Source organism: Mauremys reevesii, linkage group 2 (assembly GCF_016161935.1).
Source record: "Mauremys reevesii isolate NIE-2019 linkage group 2, ASM1616193v1, whole genome shotgun sequence".
In the NCBI taxonomy this organism is placed as follows: domain Eukaryota; kingdom Metazoa; phylum Chordata; order Testudines; family Geoemydidae; genus Mauremys; species Mauremys reevesii.
In genome coordinates this window covers 45,253,820-45,266,506 of record NC_052624.1, presented here as the reverse complement: position 1 = coordinate 45,266,506, position 12,687 = coordinate 45,253,820, and the positions used below count along the sequence as shown (strand labels likewise).

General features: G+C 46.1%; 2 protein-coding genes across 17 annotated transcripts in view; one reads left to right on the top strand and one right to left on the bottom strand.

The window, feature by feature from the left end:
* The window catches only part of ANKIB1 (ankyrin repeat and IBR domain containing 1), a 160,612-nt gene extending 152,746 nt beyond the window's left edge, over positions 1-7,866 (bottom strand). For 4 of the 6 annotated variants that reach the window (XM_039527118.1, XM_039527119.1, XM_039527117.1 and 1 more), the window contains exon 1: positions 6,677-7,048. The gene's annotated coding sequence lies outside the window, so the exon portion shown is untranslated. Of the gene's footprint in view, positions 1-6,676; positions 7,050-7,846 lie in introns of those variants that run through there. The other 2 variants (XM_039527120.1, XM_039527123.1) reach the window with 2 other exon arrangements.
* KRIT1 (KRIT1 ankyrin repeat containing) overlaps positions 7,120-12,687 on the top strand; it is a 54,370-nt gene continuing 48,802 nt past the window's right edge. For 7 of the 11 annotated variants that reach the window (XR_005594991.1, XM_039527136.1, XM_039527131.1 and 4 more), the window contains exon 1: positions 7,120-7,244. The gene's annotated coding sequence lies outside the window, so the exon portion shown is untranslated. Of the gene's footprint in view, positions 7,245-7,340; positions 7,360-8,360; positions 8,529-12,687 lie in introns of those variants that run through there. The other 4 variants (XM_039527132.1, XM_039527129.1, XM_039527135.1 and 1 more) reach the window with 3 other exon arrangements.

Sequence of the window (12,687 nt, the reverse complement as noted above, 5' to 3'; positions counted from 1 at the left end):
GATGTATGTATGTCACAACTTACAAGCTAAGTGAGTAAGGTGTGTTTATTCCTTCGTCCTCACTCCCACATTTTGTCTTATTTGACTGAAGGCACCTTAGGGCCAGGACACATCTTATTTAGCTAAAGCACCCCACACACTTTGAGCTTTACATATTAATAATGTAAAGCAGAAAAATACAAAGTATACACCTTTGACACTATAGTGATGACAGGCTGATATATCCACCGAGAATGGGAAACAAAACAGATGATGCCACTAGCTCCATTTGAAATAAAAATAATAGAGCTAAAGAAATCTACTAATTTTTATGAAATAAAATTTCTAAAAAGAAAGCATAAGTCTTAGTATTTATCTTCATTTAAAGTCTTGCAACATTAATGATACTTACATTTACAATTTCAAAGAATTCCAGAGGAGCAGTGTGGCCAGATCCCTTACAATATTTGGAAAGTTAGAGGCTATCAGGCAGCATTCATACATTTGAAACACTAAATTCTTTATCATGCTGTGTCAGTCTGAATATTAACTAAAGAGCAACCTAATGGAAAACTCCAAAAAGCATAATATTTATCTTACCTTGTTCTATCGTTGTATAATAATATATTTTCTGCAGAATTAATCACCATCTGCTTAATCTCCACTTCAATCCTCTATTTCACATAGCTAATCAGTCCCTCAACAGAAAGTCACACACTTTCTAGAAAATGTTATACAGTTACAACAAATCTATACTGACTTTAGCATAGGGCACCTGAAAGACAGGTAGAGGTAACTGTAAATGATCCCAAGTCAACTGTCCAACAATCACACAAACTTAACAAATCACTAACAACATGCCAGTTCTGCTATACTACTGACCAGTGCAAAAGGCAACCAACAGTCCTCCACAACAGAGGAGAAGAAAACGGTGTTGCTGCAGATAATTATCGGGGGAAAAAATCAGTTAAACTGCCTCACAAAATAAAGAGCAAGTAAAGAGAAATACAGTCTATAAGACGGAGAAGTACACTAGTTTCTAAATAAATACTTTTTTTCTCTCTTTTTTTTTTTTAAGTTTCCCCATTAAACAATGGCTAATACCTAAAGGAAGGTTATTGAGTACACTTTAAATCTGACTTTTTTTTAAGTTTGCTGTGTCAATAAAGTTGCATGTTCCCCAGAAAGAAATCATGTGTGCGACAGTGAATGCGCACAGAATTTTACAGACGAACAAGTGACAAAACCATTGTCACAAGTAGCTTACAACTGAAGGTCCTGAATTTGAAATTTTATTTTATTTTTACTATCAGGCACAACAATTAGAATCCAGTGAGACTACTGGTAATGTTTACTAAGCTGTAATTCTGACCATGTTAGTGAATACCGTCTTAAGAGTCTTTATTCATGGTCACTGTTTTGACACTATAGTCAAGAGGATGGCAACAAATGATATAATGGCCAAGTCCTCTCTTTTACATATTACTTCATATATTTTAAACATTTTAATTTATAATTAAGTATGAAACACATTTGATTGCTACTTTCAATTTACAAGTAAGCAAGCTATTTAAAGGAACAATATTAACTTCCTAAATTCCAACTCGCTGACACATCATAGGTGTGAGAACAAATTGTTCTAGTACAGGAGCACAGGAAGATTTAGGATAAGATTCCAGAAGAGACTGCTACAGAGTCTCCTCCTCTCCTCATCCTGCTTGCTCTTTCTATGCCCAGAAAGTCCTGCTTTGAATTATGTTACCTCACTCCCTCTATATACCATCAGCTGCTGTTCATTAACCCCAAATGAACAGGCTATGTAAGTCTCTAAAAAATTTTAGTTGGAAGATATTTCTTGTTTATAGGTAGCAATATCTTCTTTCAGAGAAAGTATCAGAGAGGTAGCCGTGTTAGTCTGGATCTGTAAAAGCAGCAAAGAGTCCTGTGGCACCTTATAGACCAGGGGTCTCAAACTCAAATGACCCCGAGGGCCGCATGAGGACTAGTGCATTGGCCCGAGGGCCGCATCACTGACACGCCCCCTTGCTGCCCCTGGCCCCACCCCCAATCCACCCCTTCCATGAGGCCCCACCCCTGCCCTGTCTCTTCTCCACCTCCTCCCCTAAGCGTGTGGCTCCCCGCTCCTCCCCCCTCCCTCCTGGAAAGTGCTAAGCACCACCAACAGCTGTTTGGCGGCGGGAAGCGCCTGGAGGTAGGCAGAAAAAAAAAGAGTAATATAGTAGTATAGTATTAAAATATAGTATGCTATTAAAAGTAAATTTATTAACTTTTTTATTAACTTCTTTAACTGTAATGTGAAACGTCAGTGCTAATTTTGACAGTCATTTCATTTTTGGCCACTTAGCTGGCAGCATTTTGCATCAACCAGAGCATCAATATTAGGTTTGATATCCTGAGACGAAACCAATCTCAGTGTTGCTTGCAAATGTTCATCAGTGAGCCTTGACCTTAACACAGATTTGTTAATCTTCATGGAAGAGAAAAACTGTTCACATATATATGTACTTCCAAACATTGCCATTATCCTTGCAGAAGCAGAGAATAACATGGGAAATCTTTCTTGTGAAAGAAACCTGTAGAATTCTGGAATTCCAACATCTGTATACTTCTGCTTCAAAATCGTGTCACACTGAAGCTCCACTAACTCCATCTCCATTTCCTCTGCAACATTGTCAATTTCAACAGCAAATGGTGTGGAAAAAAGTTGAAAATGTGGTTCAAGTGCCTTGAAATCTTTAAACCGCACATCAAACTGTTTGTGTAAGTTAGAAATGATCTCTGCATATTCTTTCAAGTATTTGGGTTCAACTTTTCCTAAGGAATTCAGAGTTGAGAAATGGACCAAATTGCCAGCAGTCAGCTGTTTCCCCCATAAAGTAAGCTTGACTTTGAATGACTTAATACTGTCATACATCTGTGTTATCACCTGTTTTCTACCCTGAAGTTTCAAGTTCAGTGCATTCAGGTGATCAGTTACATCTGTTAGAAAAGCAAGGTTGCAGATAAAAGTGGAATCAGCAAGCTGTGGAACCTCCTTGTTTTTCATTTTCATGAAGGAATCAATCTCCTCTTTAAGTGCAAAAAAACGCTTCAAAACATTTCCACGACTCAGCCATCTAACTTGAGTGTGATACAGAAGTTCCCCATATTCACTGTCCATACTTGCTAGAAAAGAAGTGAACTGTCTGTGATTCAGCCCTCGTGCACGTATAAAATTAACAGTTTTAACAACTACATCCATAACTTCTTTCATTTGTAGACTTTTACTACACAGGGCTTCTTGGTGCAAAATACAATGTATACTGGTGAAGCTAATTCCTGGTATATTGAGGCTGTTCAGTTTGGTCTTCAATAATCCAACCACACCAATGTTTTCAGAGCACATTGATGGCGCACCGTCCGTAGCCAAAGATACGAGTTTGTTCCATGGCAGCGCAGCTTTTTCAATGCACTCTTCCAATCCTTGAAATATGTCACGTCCCGTTGTGGTACCCTTCAGTGGCATTAAGTCTAGCAATTCTTCAGTTATATTTTCAAATTGCAGTCCACACCCCTAATGAACACTGCACACTGTGCGGTATCTGATACATCTGTACTCTCATCAAGAGCAAATGAAAATACTTCAAAGTCTTTTGCCATTTGAATCAATTGTTTTTGCACATTATCAGCTAAATCCGTTATCCTGCAGGCAACTGTATTTGCAGACAAGCTTATGCCTTCAAAAACTTTCTTCCTATCAGGACATAAAATTTCACTGGCCTTCATAAGACATTCTTTTATGAATAAGCCTTCTGTAAAAGGTCGCGATGATTTAGCTATCATTTCGCTTATCACAAAACTTGCTCTTACTGAATCTTCGCTAGACTTGTTAATCCCTGAAAATAAATTTCTTTGCTTGGCAAATGCTGCTTTAAGTTGCTGAACTTTTTCCTCTCGGATTTTTCCAGTGAATGCATCATATTTTTCACGGTGCATCGTGTCATAGTGCCGACGCACGTTATACTCCTTGGGAATAGCAATCGTTTGCTGACAAATAAGGCATTGAATTTTATCTTTTACCTCTGTGAAAAAATATAAATTCTCCCATTTGTCTTGGAAAACTCTCTTTTCTTCCATGAGTGTTCTTTTTTTTGACGAAGTCATTTCCAAGCAGTTTTAATAAATATATACACTCAGTAATGCACCTCACTCAAAGGACAAAACACGCACTTAGATTTACTGCCTAAGGCTCTGGGAGGGAGTTTGGGTGGGGGAGGGGGTCTGGAGTACAGGCCCTGGGCTGGAGTTTGGGTGGGAGAGGGGGTCTGGAGTGCAGGCTCTGTGCTTGGTGCAGGCTCCAGGCTGCGGCAGGGGGTGGGGGTGCAGGCTTTGGGATGGAGTTTGGGGATAGGAGGGGGTGCAGGGGTGAGGGCTGTGGGGCTGAGGGTGAGGGGTTTGAGGCATTGGAGAGGCTCGGGGCATTGGAGAGTCTCAGGACTAGGGCAGAAGGGCAGGGGAAGGGCAGCCTACCCTGGCCCTAGTGCAGGGGGGCGCTAGGACCCTGTGGCAGCAGGTGATGCCGGAAGCCGGCATAGCAGAGGAGTGGAGTCAGCGTGAGCTCCCGGGCGGTGAGGGGGCAGCAAGTGGGAGCCGGGAGACACTGGGGGGAGGCGCGTGGGGGCGGCAGGTGGGGCCAGGGGAGAGACCCGACCCCAAACATTGGGGAGCAGCGCGCGGGGAGCTTAGGCACAGAAAATAACTCGGGGAGGGGGGCGGGAGTTTGGCGGCGACAGGAAGTAACTGGGGGAGCTCTGAGGGCCGCATGCGGCCCGCGGGCCGCATGTTTGAGACCCCTGTTATAGACTAACAGACGTATTGGAGCATGAGCTTTCATGGCCCACTTCATCGGATGCATACCTGCCTCTGGAAATTTCCACTACATGCATCCGATGAAGTGGGTATTCACTCACGAAAGCTCATGCTCCAATACGTCTGTTAGTCTATAAGGTGCCACAGGACTCTTTGTTTCTGAGAAAGAACACTTACTACTTTTCCTCAAATACCTAAGAGAGACTAAGTCCTCAGAGTAATGCACTAACTACTATTTAAAAACACACACACAGACACATCAAGGAAAACTAACACATATACTAGAAAAGAATCTCATTAGTTCTACTTCATTAATCTGCATAGCCAGTAATACTTGAGGGGGAAAAAAAGTCTCACTCCAGTGCCCACATGGAGACCTGCTGAAGCCAATGTTGTTCTGCATGAATGCAGGGGTTCACTCATTTACATTCAGTTGCAGTATCTAAATCTCATTTCAAACCAAACTACACTTTCAAAAGTGAACAAAGGGCATTTTGTGATTCTGTATCCTTGACTAGGGGGGAGGGGAAGAGGACTCAGCAAACATTAATTAGGATAGTTCTACTTTATTTTTAAAAAATCCACACACTTTCCAATAAAGAGGTTTGAATTTATGATTTAAATGCAAATCAAGGGCTCCTACAAGCACTTATGCATGTGAGTAATTTTACAGGATCAGGGCTCAGTTTTGTAATAGAAAAAAAATTCCAGCCTAAAACTCTGAATGCTCAATTTCAGCCTAGAGTGATTGTTTATAACCAAGCTATACATCCTGAAAATAGGGTTATATCAAAAGGATCACAACTATAATTATAGCTACACAAGCCTCCCACACTCTCTCCTATTATAATATTCCTCTTTTGTAAAAAATTCCTAAAGTCTTCTTAAAGTCAATCTGAATATTTGTTTTTAAACAAAGGAACGGATACTGGGCCATGACAATTCAAGTTTCTTACAATTCTGTAGGGACAACAAAACTACCATTTATATTTCCATTCTTGTCTTCTTAATGGTCTCAAGGAATTCACAGTACAGCACCCAGAAAAATAGAAATTGGTGACACCTACATATACCATGCAACTGAGGAAAATCTGAACATCCCCACTTCTTTACCCAAGAAATTTCCAAGCAAACAAATAATCCACCACACATTGCCAACTCTTCACTGTCTCATGAATTACAGGCAACTAAAACTCGACATGGAAAGTCGTAATGGGAAGTGCAATGGATTCCTCATAAGCAACAAATTTTGTTGCATACATATATTATATAATGCCCACACCATATATTGTCTATAGTCTGACACACATGCCTTAAACAGCTGAGATGTCTCTTGAGCCTCCCACAATTAAGGCTTCCCCAAAATCATTTACACTAGGTTCTTCAAAATAGGGCGTGTGTCAGAGCAATTAGTAATTAGCCTAAGCCTGTGGTTTTTGGTCCCAGAGGGTAATGTTTAATAAGCACTACGTATACAGTATATACAGGCGCACATATTGCCTTTCCGATCTCTTTTGTTTTGGTGGCAGCCAAAACCAAGACATCCCTAGAGCCGCCGCCTCTCTCCTCTGCACTAGGCTCCTCGGCAGATCTCCGCTGCCCTGCTGCATTCAGCATTTGGCTCCAGTTAGCTGCCCCACCCCCGGGGATGCCAAGGGCTGCAGACATGCGGAGGAGGCGGCTGTTATCTGTCTGCGGCGCCTTTGCTCTTCCCTCCCCAGCACACTGCAGCTCCCGAGAGCGGGCGGACCCCCCGCGCCTCCCGGCACTCAGGCGGCACCGGGGCCGTGCCTGAGGGAACACGCCCCCGGCGCAGCGGGTCACTCACCGGCTCCTCAGAGGGTCTCTCCCCTCCACTTCTCCCCGCATCCAGCACCTCCATCTGCCCCCAGTCCGGGGTCCCCCGAGTGAAGCGCTGGCTGGGGCGAGGAGCGGGGTCTGGCCGCGCCCGGAGCTCGCCGGGGCGGGGAGTGGGGTCTGGCCGGGCTCTACGGCGGACGCTCGGTCGCTGCCCTTTGTTCGGCGACGGGGCTCACTGGGCCCCGGCGCGGCTCCCCCTCGGCTGCGGCTGGGCCTCCTCCCGGCGCCTCCCTCCCACTCCGCGGCGCCTGACGCGCCGGCCCGGCCTGCAGCCCGGTCCCGCTCAGCTCGTGGCCAACTGCCGACGCCAGCGGCGGCAACAGCAGCAGCTCAGGCCGGCGACCCGGAAACTCATTGGCAGCAGCCGGGGCCAGCGGCGCCTGGACGGGAAGCGGATCTGCCGGCCCAGGGGGAGGGAGCTGGGCGGGGCCGGCTCGGTCTGTGCCTGTGCGGAGCAGGGGCGGGCTTGGACCCGCGCGACGCGCTGGAGGATGCGTCCCGGCCTCCCGGGAGGAGGCGAGTCTAGACGCCACCGGGTAAGAGAGAGGCGGACGGAGCCGAACTCGGGCCGGGGCCTCCCGCCAGCGCCGCCCTGAGCCGCTAAACAAGCAGCTCAGCGGCGCCGTGTTATCTAACGGGGGAACCGACCCGGTGAGAGGAGGCCCGAGCCCCCCGTTCTGGCCCCTCCCCTCCCCGGCCCGGCTGCAGCCAACGAGCATCAGCTCCTGTAGCTGCTTTGAGACGGGGCAGAGAGCAACAGGCCAGAGAAAAGTTTGGGGACCGTCGCCCCATCCGAGCTGGGGAGAGAGGGGTCGGGGTTAGAGTGTCTCTGCCGCGCCTTTGCCTTCCGGGACAGGGGAGGCGTTTCCCCACCCAGCCCCCCTCCACAAAGACCTCTTTCCCGGGACAGCTTTGAGAGCGGGCTAGCTAGTGCTTAGCATCGTCTCGCCTAAGGGAGCTTGGCAGGGCCTGGGTGGGGTTTCTCTGTGTGCGTCTCTGCCCCTTCAGGTGACGCGAGTGGTTTCCTCTGCTTTTCGCTGTCTCACTGAAACAATCGCTCATCTCAGTTCTGCGCAGAGTTAAATTTCCCTTCAATTCAGTGACCGCACTCGCTTGTGACAGACACACCAGACGCTACCTGTGCTGTGTTATAGAGACCTCCACTTCATTGTTTTTCTGTTGAGCGCTCCCGCAGTAGCTGTAGAACTCACATATGGAGATCCACTATCTTCAGTGGGGCTGCTCATGTCAGTTAGAAATACTTTCTGCGCTAAATGTTTGCAGGATCTGGGCCTTAACTAATCGCTTTGTGCAGATTATCTCTGGTAACCTATGGGGCACTGTGCGCAGCAGGGAGGTCTGAACGAGGAAGTGAGGTATTCAGTTCCCGTCTCCGATTCTCAGAAATGATGTTGTCTGATATAAAAGATAATGACGAATGTATGTAGTTGCTTGTACCCAAAAGGATGCCCAAACCAATTGTAAATACAAATAAAAGGAGTTTCTCTGACACAAGTCAAGTCAGAGGAATGTGACTTGTATTAAATGTATTAAAAATTACATTTTTGAAGCTAAAACCTAGAAGTAAGACTTGGGAGGGAGCTCCATAGAATAATGTAGTATGTACTTCTTCCTTCACCTACTATTCAGATCTCACTAGTAGCCAGCAGCTCTGAGGTGAACCTTGGCTCTTTTTCCTCTTTTGGGAGACCACTAAAGCAAAGACTTTCCTACAAAGAAAGGATGGGAGGTGGCTGGGAACGGTCAAAAGAGCTTCACTAGAAAACAAATCAAAGCAATTTAAATCACCAATTTTAATTGTGAGTTAAATCAACATGCCTTGACTTCAGTCATCAATTTTAATCTTGTTTTGCATTTGTACTTTTTAATTGTCTTCCTAAACGTTGTTTCTCATTGGTTAGTAACCGTTAAAACCTGTTGATTTGCAACTAAATGTAGCCTTTGCACTAAATTTGGTCCTTTTTGCTAACCAGGAAGATATGCTATGTTGATAGACATTTATTTAAGCAATTAAGCTTACATTTATTCAGATTCTTGTTCAAATTCTTAACTTTTATTGTTTATGTTAGAAAATAGTGAATAATGCATTCCTTATTTCAGTAGTCCCTAAACTTTTCAAGGTTGCACCTTCCCATACCCCTATCTGTCCCTGTCCTCCCCCCCACCCCCGGGCCCAGGAGCAGGGCCATGGCTCGGGGGTGTAGGGACACAGATAGGGGTATGGGGGCCAAGGCTGGGAGTGAGGAGCAGCGGCCAGGAGTGGAGCTCAGTGGTACTCCTTCCCCCGCTCCCTGTGGGGGCTGGCCTGGGCCTCAGCTGCCCCCCCAAAAATGTTCTTCCACGCCCCCCTGGGGGGGTATGCCCCACAGTTTGGGGACCTCTTGACTTACTAGATGATGATTCATTTTTACTTGATATGTGTCAAGCTCTATTTGGAAATTCAAATCCAATTAAATGCACAAAAACTGCATTTTAAAATTGTATTTAGTAATTTAATAAAACTACCTTAAATATATTGGGTATATAAGAGAAAAGGTGTATCAAAGTGTGTTGCATTTAAAACTAGCTGATTTATTAAACAAAGTAGTGAATTAAACTGATTGGTTCTGTTTACCATTGTCCTTCAGCATTTTAGAACTAGTAGATCACATCTGCTCTCACCTAGTTTTTATTTATAGATTGGTAGAGGAAAACAAGGTTTCCTGCATTTTCAGCTCCCAGTTGGTTTCTCAACTCTGAATGAACTAGTCATTGAACTAAGCTAGTTTAATAAATTGAAATGAAGAAAATATTCTCTCTGGATCTGACTGATGTCAAAAGGTGCTTTACACAGAGCTCTTCTTCAGGTTTGGGAAATGTACTGATAGGACATGTCCACACAACAAAATTGTCAACTTAAGTTATACACTTCTTCGGATGCACTGCTTGCATCCGAAGAAGTGGGTATTCACCCACGAAAGCTCATGCTGCAAAACATCTGTTAGTCTATAAGGTGCCACAGGATTCTTTGCTGCTTCTACAGAACCAGACTAACACGGCTACCCCTCTGAAACTTAAGTTATGTCGACGTACAACCACCGTGGTAATTAAATCAGTGTTGTATGTCCACACTAGCGCCTTTTGTTGGTGGTGTGCGTCCTCATCAGGAGCATTTACACCATCTGTCAGTGTCGGGCACTGACAGCCGGACCCTGCCACCCAGCTCCAGGCACCAGCCCCCGGTGGCAGGGCTTGGGATGCCAGACATCAGAGGCTGGTACCCCTGTCAGCCACCAGAGGCTTACAGCCAGAAGAGTCAATGCAGTGTCTATACTAACACTGTGTTGACCTAACTATACCAACCAAGGGCTATGCCTCTCACAGACGTGGAGTTATATTATATTATATTATAATATATTATATTATATTACACGTTGGTGTAGTGGGCGACTTACAGCAGCAGGAGCAACATTGTAGTGTAGACACTTAGGTCATGTCTACACTACCACTTACAGCACTGAAAATTTCTTTGCTCAGGGGTGTAAAAAAACACACCCCTGAGGGATGCAAGTTTCAGCGCTGTAAAGTGGCAGTGTAGACAGTGCTACAGTGCTGGGAGCTCTTCCCCTTGCGCAGGTGGTTTTATTACAGTGCTGGGAGAGCTCTCTCCCAACGCTGGAGCTGTGACTACACAGCCACATTTTAACATCGGCTGTGTAGACATACCCTTACAGAGTTAGGTCCACGTAAGCTGTCTTATGTCAACCTAACTCTGTACAGTAGACCAGGCCATAGTGTCACAGCTATATATAAGTGAAACAGATTGTTTAATTAATGCATATTTCAAGGAACCAGGAGGAGGGAAGGGAGAAAGAAAAAAGGCAGACTGGTGGTAGGTGGGGTTTGTTAGTAGGTTGTTATAATAAGCCATAAATCCAGTTTGTCTATTCAGTCCAGGATTTTTAGTGTCTTGCAAATTTATGAATTTAAGCTCCCAGGCTCATCTTTTGAAAGTGTTGTGCAGATTTTCTTTGAGAATGAGGACTGAGAGGTCATAAGGAGGAGGGAGAAAGCTTGTTCACCTTATCCTCTAAGGATAGAACAAGAAACAATGGGCTTAAACTGCAGCAAGGGAAGTTTAAGTTGGACATTAGGAAAAAGTTCCTACCTGTCAGGGTGGTTAAACACTGAAATAAATTGTCTAGGGAGGTTGTGGAATCTCCATCTCTGGAGATATTTAAGAGTAGGTTAGATAAATGTCTATCCGGGATGGTCTAGACAGTATTTGGTCCTGCCATGAGGGCAGGGGACTGGATTCGATGACCTCTCGAGGTCCCTTCCAGTCCTAGAATCTGTGAATCTATTATATAGACGGGTGAAAGTAACTTAAAGGACTTACCAGTATGCAGGGCAGCCAGGGTCCTGGGCAAGGGTGGGGTGGCCAGGGTCCCCAGAAGGAGGGGGCCTCAGATGGAAGGGCAGGGGCTAGGCTCCCCCAGCCAGCCCTTCAGTGCTGCCTGGCCTGTGCTACCTGGGGCTCTGCTGCCTGGAGCCCCAGGCCCTTTTAAATTGCCAGGCCCCAGGGAAGCTGCCCCTTTTGCGCACCCCCATCAGTGGCCCTGCCGGTATGGTGCTTAAAGTGCTGCTGCGGCAGTGCTTTAATGTCAGCTAAGTACTGGCCCATACCAACGGCCACTTTCTTACCAGTACGCCATACTGACCTGTACCAGCTTACTTTCACTTCTGGATATAGAACAATTGTTTTGTTACAATAATTGCTATTGGGGCATATAGTGCACTGGTTGAGGTATACTACATGTTGTGATAGGCATATGTAGGACCCATGGATCCTGAAAGCTGTGTTGTGGTAGGTGTTGATCATTTTAGCAGTGGAGATATGTCTGCTGGTTTTGCATCTATTGTTCTGGCAGGGTCTGGTGACGCTTTGAGTTGGTGTGTCCTGGTCTGTGGGGAGCTTGCTTCCGATGATGAGCTTGGAGAGCTTGGGGAGTTATTTGAAGGTCAGAAGAGTCGGTTCAGGAAAGATTTCTTTCAGGATGTGGTCCCCATCAAGAATGGGCTGTAATTGTTTAATGATACCCCATATGGATTCCAATGTGCAGTGGAAGGTGACAACTAGTATGCTCTCATAGAGGGGTTATTTTCATATTGAAGCAGGTTCTTTCAGGGTATTTGGGTGTCCCGCTCTATGATGTGATCTGCTTCTTTGGTGGAGTGTTCTTGTTAAGGTGTGCACCCAGGATTTTCTTCTCAGAGTATATTCTGTGGTATCTGTGTATCTGACTGTAGATAACATTTCTTGGTGTGCTTGGGGTGGTTACTGGATCTATGAAGGTAGGTGTGGTAATCTGTAGGTTTCTTGTATATAGCTGTCTGCTGTAGAAGTCCTTTGTTGAAGCTGATCCTGGCATCAAAGAAATTGATGCTAATGTTGTAGAATTCCAGAGAGAGTTTAATGGAAGGGTGGTAGCATGAGCAGTGGGTGAACCATGGGCATGGGAGGATAGCCCCTAGTCCGTCCCGCCTCTTCCACTTGAGACCCCGCCCCTCCTGCCTCTCTTCCTCGCTGAAGCCCAGAGGGCCCCCTCCCCTGTAGCTACCAGCCCCGGGCCGTCCGAGCGCCTCCAGCCCGAGCGGGCAGTGCGCCCCACCTTCCAGCCCTGGAGCACCAGGTGGGAAGCTCACAGACCCTCCCACTCAACTCTGCAGTGGGCGGCGCGCAGTCCCCAGCCCCAGAACAGCAGGCAGTGCAGTCCCAGCCACCGCACGTCCTAGCCCCAGGCCTGCTGCTCTACCCCCAGCCCCACCCAGCAGGCTTCCCGGAAGAGGAGCTGGGGCAACTATTGGCAAGCAGGAGGGGGCCTTGAGGTGGGACGTGGGTAGCTGCAGGGGGCTGTTTGGGGAGGCGCAGCCTTCCGCAGCCTATGCTAGGCACCGCCTATGGGTGGTAGTTCTTGA